Raw genomic sequence first — 10,370 nt, 5'->3', positions numbered from 1 at the left:
CCAAAATGTTGACAACTAAAAACGATCCCAAACCTTTAGAAAGAAGGGCCTCCAATGTCTTTCATATGATGTTTTAGACTGAGCTTTAAAAATACAAAAAGATCACCAAACAATCTAATTAAACTATTAACTCAAAATATATCTTCCCAAATTTCAAAAGAGGAGATACAGATCATCTCAAATGGAAAAAAAGTATAAAAGCAAAAACGAGATACTTAAAATCAGTCTTAAATTCAATATCAGATCCACCAATGCTTTAGGAGCAGACCAACAAACTTTAAGAGAAAACAGAATAAGATAAGACATAAAACTTTAAAAAGACTCTAAAATGAGATCCAAGTGTTAGGAACAAACACCACCCTGAATTTTACATGCAGAAGAAGAGCATCGTATGCCTCTCGAAGACAACTCTAATGTTTAAGAACGGAGGAAGTCTTCAATCACTCCAAGCCTTAAATGTCACTCTCCTAGAGAGCGAGAGAGAGAGAGTCCATGCAGAGAGCAGAAACAAGAGAAACACACTTGATTCTCCTCAGTCACGCTATTAAGAGCTGGATGTGAACGAAGCCAAACTCGCTCACTGTGTGAGAGCTGGCTTGGCGAGTTATTTTATATTTCTTAGTGACGGCACAAAATTTAATTCAGAGCAGAGCGTAGTGCATGCGTTTCCAAAATTTGCTGAATAGCTCAAAAAAATTGTATAGGAAACATTGTACAGTTATACAACTCAAGTGCTGGTTATGGGTTCCTCACACTTATCATTCACACAAGCCTTCTATACAGGAGCAAACTTATACTTTGAGGTAGTCAGGACAAGATACTGAATTGACGGGACGTGTTGTACATCTGAAGGTCTGTCTGAACTAAGCAGAATTTTAAGTGCAGGATTAAAGCTTTGAATCAAAACGACTAAATTTTAAACCTCTTAAATGGCAGGACCAGTGATAATCACCTGTTTATCATTATATGCCAAAATCTTCAGCTAAGACACAAAGTGCTGCATAAAGTGGGGTCTCAAGTAAATTTAGCTGTCATGCAGTTATGTTTTTTCCTTCTTTTGCCTTGTATGCGTCGGATCACGTGTATGCCACATGGAGATTTCTGTGTAGCAGCTTGTGACCACAGATGAAGTTACAGGTATCCTGATTCAGCTTTTAGTGAACTGCACTTATTTATTATTCATCTTTCTGCGCCTGTAAATACGTACCATAAGTGCAGCAGCAGTGTTCCCCTCTTTATTACAACTAAGCTTGCTAATTATGCTGAATTCCAACGACGATATTGGGGCGAAGTCACAATTTCTCCCCTTCTTTCCTGAATGCAAGCTGTGAGCAGCTAATTTTTCTACACCTTGAGTTAAGGATTAAAATCTCTGTGGCCTCACCCACTAACCATCTCTAGACAAGTTCTGTTAAAACGAGGAAACACATGGCATGAATAATTTTGATATAAAGCATGTTTCAAGGCGAGGATGGCTTTGTCTCTTTAATTAAAGTTAATTATGTAAAAAGCAACGTAAATAGTAATATATTCAATTGTGTTAGGACAAATGTTGATTCAGTGTATAGCGCTTTGTCTACACTGCTAAAACACTTAATGCTAGTTACCTAAATGCTAGTTTAATTTGAATATCTTTCATTTGTTTACCATATAAGTAAGAATATTTCATATGACCTGACTGTCCAGCTAGAGAAAAGTTTTATTTTGTGCTGTAGCGTTACTATGTAATATTTTTTTTTTACTTATTTTAGTGTCTGTAAACTACTGCAATGTAATGTAATTTCATTAGCCATTTCACAATCATGGAGAGCTGGCCTGCATTATTTGATGCAACACAAGTAAGTTCTTTTTTTTTTTTTTTTAGATTTTTTAGTTCTTTTTTTTTCATTCAGATGTATTTACTAATGAGTACCAATTAATACAGTAATTCTCTTTTATGGTCAACAGATAAATGAAAAATTCAAAAGAATAACCACAGTAAGCTTTAAATCTACTTGATAGACATACAATAGTAACAACAAATGGAGAAGCTGCCGAAGCCAAAATCAGGCAGATCAAGGACATGCTTTTTTGAGGTATGAATGTTAACATGATTTGTAGTCTCTTTCAGTATCAAATTTAAAAGACAATAAAATAACTTTTGCATGGACACAAACAAAAGTCAGCAGATGACAGGAGGTCTTAAATTAATTAGTTTAGTTAGTTACCAACAAAACATTTTGCATTTTTACATTTTTATATCTTCATAATGCAGTGGTGATAAGCAATAGACTTTTCCAGATAACCCTATTATTGTGCTGTGAAAATTGTGGTAAATGAAAAACTGGTCAATTTATTTTATTTCTGTTATCAGGTTTAATAAAACAATATAGCTGGATTGATAAACTGAATTAAAAAAAGTGACAGTTTAAAAAGCATTCTCCAATTTAACCTAATGATCTCTAAAATACTTATCTCTGAAATACAGCTAACCTGTATTATTATTTGCTTTACAATGACATTAAAGAATTTAAGCAAAGCCTGGATAAGCAGTGATGCAGATTGTCCTCGTTGGTGACCACACTCCCAGATCTGCAGCCACTGTGGTTGAATGGACTTCAATCATGGAGAGAACAGATGTCCAAAGATGCTGTTCTCCGCTGATGGGCATAATATATATCTGAAGGAACTCAAATTTGATGTCTTTCAGAAGCTGTTCTTTGAAATTTATAGTATGAAAACTTCTAGGAAAGTTTCACGCTGAAGGAACAGTATTTTCTAAACACAAACATATAGTTTTTAAAAGTTTACTGTTTAAAAGATCACTGTTCGGAAGTCTTTATTGTATTTAGACAATGTTTTACAAGTGTAATATAATTTAATTGCCACTGTTGTTTCAAAATGTCCAAGGAAAGACCAAAAGACCAAGGAAGCTAGTATGTCTGAAATATGTCAGTCATGATTTAATTATAAATGTTATTATTGTGTATTGTAAAGTTGCTGTTTAATGAGAGTTAATTGTGTTAATTGAATTACTTTATTTATTTAAGCTACATGAATGTAAAGATAATATAAAGGAAATAAAACCACAACAAAACAAACAAACAAACAAAAACAAACATACAAAAAATGAGCTATCACTTACGAGACAGCATTGTGACTATCTAACATGTTAGAGTTTTATTGACAATGATATTTATTTTTTGTGTACAGTAATATACAGTACAAGTCATTGTTATAATTATCATTATTACATAACTGTGAGCAACAGTAATACAAACGCAATCAAGCATTAACTTGATTACTCACTCCATTTGTTATACCATATTTTATGTGCAGATTATTATTAACACATCTCTCTCCCTTCAAGAACAAAAGTAAACCACAAGCTGTCTGATAAAATTTTTTCAAGATGCAAGCGGCGTTCCTTCTCAGAAATAAGACAACTAACCTCTGAACATACACTCAGAAAGGTTGTGTTGCAATAAGAAAGTATAGAGACATCAGAGATGTCAGATGTAAAAGAGGGAAGTTGGATGTGGATGATCTGCACAATTTCATGACTTTTGCTTCGCACACACACACACACACACACACACACACAAACACACACACACACACACACACACACACGCAAAGAGCCAACATGTTTCCAACATGAGGATTGCCATCGGCTCTATCGTGGATTTAATTTTTTGCCTCACATCTATTGCACTTACACAGAGATAATTTTTTATTGATATGTTCTAATAAATTGAGTTCCAGTTTCTAGAGATGGCACTAATCCGGTACTCAGGATCAGGTATCGGGGAAAACAAGAGCTTATTAAACCAGGCCCTGTAACAAATGGAAAAGATTGAAATTGTATTTGGAAAAGATTTTTTTGGAACTAGAAATATTTACATATAAATGTGAAACATGATCATATTATTTTGTTTGTATCAATTTTTATTACATTGACACCTGATACACTAAATATATTTGGCTTATTTTTGTGAATTTAACTGCATAAAAAGTGTTGGTTTTGTGTGTCATGTTTTAGATATGTGTTTGCGTTGTTTTTGCATTTTTTACAGCCTATGATAATAATGTAAATAAAAACATGAAAAAAAGAAGGTTTCAATGAGACATGTAGGTTACATTTTAGATTATTTATTACCATCACAGGAGCATCTTGGTGACAGGGATTTAAATATTAAACAATGTCTGGGAGATTCTGTAAATCTTTTTTGTTTGTTTTTCATTGCACCATTGTTGCACTGCAATTTGGGCAATTTTAATTTGATTTGCTGACGTGTAAAATGCAAATTTGTCTCCATTGTGGCCTTACTGCTGTTACTTATTTGTTATTTTTTCAGTTTATTCATCCAAACATTTTTTATTTATACATTTCCTTCTATATCTTTGGGTGATTTTCTGTACATCCAGGGTTTAAAATGTTATGCAGAATTGTTTTATGAATTTTTATGCACATTGACTTTCATTTCCATATTAAAAAGGTTGTCAGTTTCATCTATCACTTCATAGGCAGTTTTGGTTGCTTTATTACAAAGTTGTTTTTTGTTTGCTGTGTGTTAAAGGAAATAATAGTTGTCTTAATCACTTGTTGACTACAACGTAACACACACCCACACACCCACACACACACACACACACACACACACACACACACATATATAAGGCCAGGCGTGACAATTCTGATTCAACTTAAAGCCTTAATCAGGGACACCACCATTTTTATTTTTAAATAAGAGAGTCTTACAAAGAATAAATTATAATAAAACAATTTTTCTTTATTTTTTTATTGTTTGTTTGTAATATTGTTAATTTTGTTTTGCTGCTGTTGTAAAGGCAGTGGCAATGTTATTACAGTGTACACAAGAGACCCTGTATTACATAAACATTTGCAGTTAGTTGATTTTGTGGTAAACCTTTTTCCCCTCTTTTTTCTTTCATCACTCTTAGTGTGTATTGTTTTTCAGTTAATAAAAATGTTTCCAGTGGAGATTTACCAGTGAAATTTTATCCACAATTAGGTTTCAATCTGGGCCGTTCTCCCTCACAAGCCATGTCATATTTTGTGAATATTCACATTGTGTGCACACAAGTGTGTGTAAGAGTGTGTGTGTGTGTGTGTGTGTGTGTGTGTGTGTGTGTGTGTGTGTGTGTGTGTATGTGTGTAAGGCCTGGCAACAGCAGCGTGTTCCTGTTTTGGCTCTTTCTTTTCCTTTACTATTGCTGTATAATTCTATGACACACACAAACACATACACACAAACGCACACAAACACACAAATACAGAACACTGTCACTAAATGATCCCTCACAGTATGTGTTGGAAAACTAGTTATCTGAAAATCTACAAATGCTTCCCTTATGTTTCATACTAACTCTAATCATTTACAGTTTTTGTATATTATAGACATGCAGATATTATTCCACACAAACACTATGTGTAGTTGGAGAACCTTGTTTTTACCTATTACTTACCAAAAATATCATCTTTTTTTCTCTCTCTGTAGTTGGAGAAGATAAGCCAATCACTGAGCTGTAAAACATGATCACTGAACCACACAAAGCGTTCGGTCGTTCTCTGAACTTTGTACGTTTTCCACTCTCGTGCTGTCTGCATACAGTCTAATAGCTGTTGTGTTGTCACTGTAAAGGCTTCAGTCGTCAGCATGATGAGTGTTCATGCTAGGGTGTAAGCAGCAGCGTGGCCATGTTATGATGTTATACTCACTGATATCGTGACCTGCATGATCAATCAGCTATTTTTTATTCTAAAAGCATTTGTGTTTTTTCACTTGGTGGGCATTTGAGTTAAAGTGGAACAACTTTGATGCAAGACAGAACAGAGTCAGGATATCATCCCTGGTTTTGTTTGCTTCTTGGTCAGTGATCATATTTGTGATCTGAAAAGAGATCATTGAAAGAAGTTATGGCTATAATTTAAATTTGTTATATGACCTGCTAAATGAAAGATTCTTTGACTCAAACACTAACATGTTGAATGTTGAGTGTCGAACACTCACTTGTTAAATGGACTGCTGAATTGTAATCATGACTAAAATATTAGCAGACACAGAAACACTGTATACAGAGACAGAGGCTAATCTTTGTCTGGACAGAAAAGATTCACTCAACATTACTCAATCACTGTTCCAGTGAATGTGAGAGTTGAACACTGACTCATTAAATGAGGTGTGAATTTTGGTCATGACCAAGGGTTCACTGTCTCAATCACTAAAATAGAGAAAATAAAGTAAAGTGATGTGGAGTGTTAGTCAAAAGTGGTTTTGACTAAAATGATTTACTGAACGAAAGAGCATTGATCAGATTTGACTAACACATTTCTCAGATAACAAAAAAAAATTATATGATAATTGTGAAGGTGGTCATAGATATTAATAGTGCTTTGGTATGCAAATTGCACACTGCAAGTTCCACTGTTGATGCCTGTCAACAGTGAGTGAAGAAAAATTATTACTCATTTTATGGCAGGGACTGATACCTGATAACTGATTTTCACGTAAATGACTCAGACAAAAAGAACAAATTGTTAATGCAAATGAAATGTTGATTTTGGAATTTAAAGTCCTTGACCAACATTTATGTCACTAGAACAGAATTTACCACTGTCCATTTCCTTCTGAATCTGATTTTGCTGTTATTAAAGAAAATGTTATTATAAAAACGATTAGGTCATAGTTCTGTAGGCATAGTAGGCAGTCTGAAATTGTATAGTGTGATGGCTAATTTAGTAACATGCAAAGTAAATCCTGATTCTAGCACAAAGTCACACTGCTATATCTAAAAGCCATTGGATGACAAACATGAGAGAAGCAATGATGACATTCATGTGGAAAATAAACTGTGTGAACTTCAAGTGATTAGCTGACAAAAATTATTGTTCATAATAATTCGATTAAGAGTGATTATTTGGTTGCTTGTGTGAACAGAAATAATCTTCAAAGAAACAGACTTGTAAATCCAGCAATAAAGAACTAACAAAACTCGCTCACGTGCACTGTATAGATCTTCATTGCTCTTTGGAAGGGCACGGTATAGTGTCATCCCCTCTCCTCACTCACCTTTCACCTACATTGACTTCTGAACCAGCTCTCCATGGTGACATATTGGCCTCATTAGTGGTGTGTAGAATAGGGCTACAGTGAAACGCTAACCTTTCCCCTAGATCATGCTTTAGTGCGAGTAGATAAGCTGTGCAAATCCTTACAATCTAGCAGCGAGGAGCCGACTGAAGGAACACAGCTATATCATACTTGGCTTATCACTAGCACCTCCGATCTGGCTGTGTCTAAAACAACTCCCTATTGGACAGCGGATAAATCAAATAGCTGAACACGCGATGAAGCCGGCAAAAGTCGCACGTGGCACACACGCTGTTCAGACCCATGAATGACGTGGCACCTTGGTGAAGTTGCAGGTGTGTTGATTTAGTGAGTTATGGTAAAGAGACAACGTGTCCCTTAGTGTGGTTTGATAAGATGTATCAGAAGGAATTCAATTGATAATCGCAAAGTCATCAGCATAATTACTCAATTAGTCTGTCTAATTAGCCAGGTCAAATAAAATACCAATGTTCATGTTGAAATGCAAGTTCAGTGCAAAAGTTTACTCACTATCGGCATACGGTTCTTAATTAACACACAAAAAATGCATGCTATAGTATTATTCTTAAATGATCTTATTCATTTTATTGTTTCTGTTATGTTGTCACAATGCCTGTATAGATTTCTTCACTCCTAGTATAACACTGAAGGGAAAGGCTTTGAAGCCACCATGTAGGATGAATATGAAAAATTTAAATGAATAAATCCTTTCTTCAAGTTCTGTAAAAGGTTGTATTCTTATCACGGTTTTCTGATTTGAGAATGCACTTTTGAACATATAACTAAAGCACTGCATGGTTTGCAGCATTTGAATATATGCCTTTTAAAAGACAAAATGTACAGTGCATGCCCAGAGATCAATTTGTAAAACAAAGAAAAAAAGTCCTTGAAGCAACACATGTAAAATTCTCAGGAGATGCATTAAAACCAATTTCACAAGGAGAAGAAAGTTATTATTATGTTGCAGACATAAACCCAAAATCCACATAGACTTTGGTCAGCTGGCTTTTGCAATTGTTAATAAAGATTACTGCTGACATTGACACAAAATACTTTTTATACACCAACCATCCACTTTATTAGAAACACCTGTACACTTGCAGTTATTCAATCAACTAATCATTTGGGAGAACAGCAATAGATAAAATAATGAAGATCCGACCTTGGTATGGTTACTGGTGCCAAGATTATCTGCACTTTACACAGAATGGTGCAAAAAAACAAAAAACATCTTGAGAGCAGGAGTTCGGCTGTTTGTCGTTGAGAAGTTCAAAATGGTTTAAGCTGACAGGAAGGCTAGTGTAACTTATACTGTATAACCACTGTTTTACTACTGTGTTAAAATGAAAAGCACCTTAAAAATGTACATGTTAGGAGTCAGCAGCAATTACATGATGCAAATGGTAACATGAATAGAAATTTAAAGGAAGAGTTAAGAACATGTTGTTGGATATCACTATCAATATCTTGGTATGGTTGATATTAAAGTTACATTTACAGATCTGGTTTCATTTTATGCTGTATATGAATTATAAAAAGCTACTTATCACTTATCACGTTTGTGCATGGAATGAGACTGTTTCAGTTTGCTAGCATTTAGCTGTTTGCTGAACAGTCCATACTCATGGACTTTGCTCTTCTGCCCCTCCTCCTTTTCTTTTACACACATTCTTTTTGACGAGGTGGGTCTTTACCTGGTAGCTGTATATAAACTGTGCATTAACTTTCATTTCTAAAATAAATAAAAATAAGTCATATTTCTGCAACTTCTTTCAATCTAACAATGTTCAAGTAACTTTTATATCTGGGGCAGAGTGTTGCAAAAACAGAAAAGAGCAAGAAAACTAGTTTAAAAAGTGAATGTCACACCAGAAGACACAGGGTTCAGATTAACGACCATCATGGGGATTACTGAGCATTAAGCAAGCTCACTTGTGTTGCACAGCAGAATGGATAATGGATATATTCTTTTTCTTGTGAGTCTATGTGAGTATGTGTGTGTGTTTATGTGTGTGTGTTACCTTGTTTGACCCTGTGTGCAGCCCTGGTAGCCTCACCGTGAATGTGTGCAGTAAACATTTATAATGAAGACGTTAGACTTTAACACTGCAGGATTCATTAAACACAGCGACACATGTTCGACTCATCCAATAATCATTGAAGCGTTTATGGACTACATTTGTTGTGCTTGCAAAGTCAGGTTTCCTCGGTGCAGCCAGGTTTTGCTGCTGCAGCCAAAAGTCACACATCGTAAGTAAAAGATGTTTTATGTGACTTAAAAAAGGTACTTATTTATTGTATTATATTATATAATGTATTAGTTTTGGTATGGCATAAACTACAAGGAAGGCCAAGGAGGAGGTTCATGGATGTGGTGAGGGAAGACATGCAGGTAGTTGGTTTGAAAGAGGCAGATGTTGAGGACGGGGGGTATGGAGTCGGATGATCCGCTGTGGCAACCCCTAATGGGAGAAGCCGAAAGAAGAAGAAAAGAAGAAGATACACATTTGATCAGCTCCTGTCTTTATTACTATGTTATTTTTATGTTTATTTTATTATTATATCATAATTATGTTTTGGTGAGATTTTATTGTGTAATCTTTTGGTGAGATTTTAATTTTTAATCAAATATCAGAGAGGGAAAAAAATGCAAATAAAGTGATTTCGTAATTGCATAATTATTTTGATCATCTAAAGAGAATTTAATGCTAAAACACAAACAAAATAAAGAAAGAACGTACAAGGTCCTTCATTTTGTGTCTTCTCAATTAAATAAGGGAAATGGAAGAAAATTCAATTCGCTCTAAACTTCATACATATCCAACATATTGTTTAGGATGCTGTGTACATGCAGAATATTAAATGGGTAACATTAGTGCCACTGCTTAGCTATGATTGGTTAGTTCCTCTTGGGGGGTCTAGTGAAGAGTCACTTACTGGGTCACAGGTCAGTAGTACTGGGATATTAAGAGTCCAATTCTGAGAACTGTTGGCTCACAGACAAAACCAGCCTGCTCTGAGAAATCTGATCAGTGGCTGAATCTCTCAGGTCCTTGAGTGCTGGGATTGCACTGATTCAGGGTAAAGGTTCCAGGTACAATAATATACATTCTGTGAAAATGTATTTTCACTCTTTCTTATTTCCTGTCTTTTTTGTTTTGCAGATTCTAAATAGTTTCATATCATTACAAAAAAATCAGGGGTTTAATAGTATGTAGTAGTCTGAGAGCACCAACAATCTGTCAATCAGTCATT

This window comes from Silurus meridionalis, chromosome 26 (assembly GCF_014805685.1).
Source record: "Silurus meridionalis isolate SWU-2019-XX chromosome 26, ASM1480568v1, whole genome shotgun sequence".
NCBI classification, from domain to species: domain Eukaryota; kingdom Metazoa; phylum Chordata; class Actinopteri; order Siluriformes; family Siluridae; genus Silurus; species Silurus meridionalis.
The sequence above is the reverse complement of the archived record's forward strand: the minus strand, read 5'-3'. Positions refer to the sequence as shown.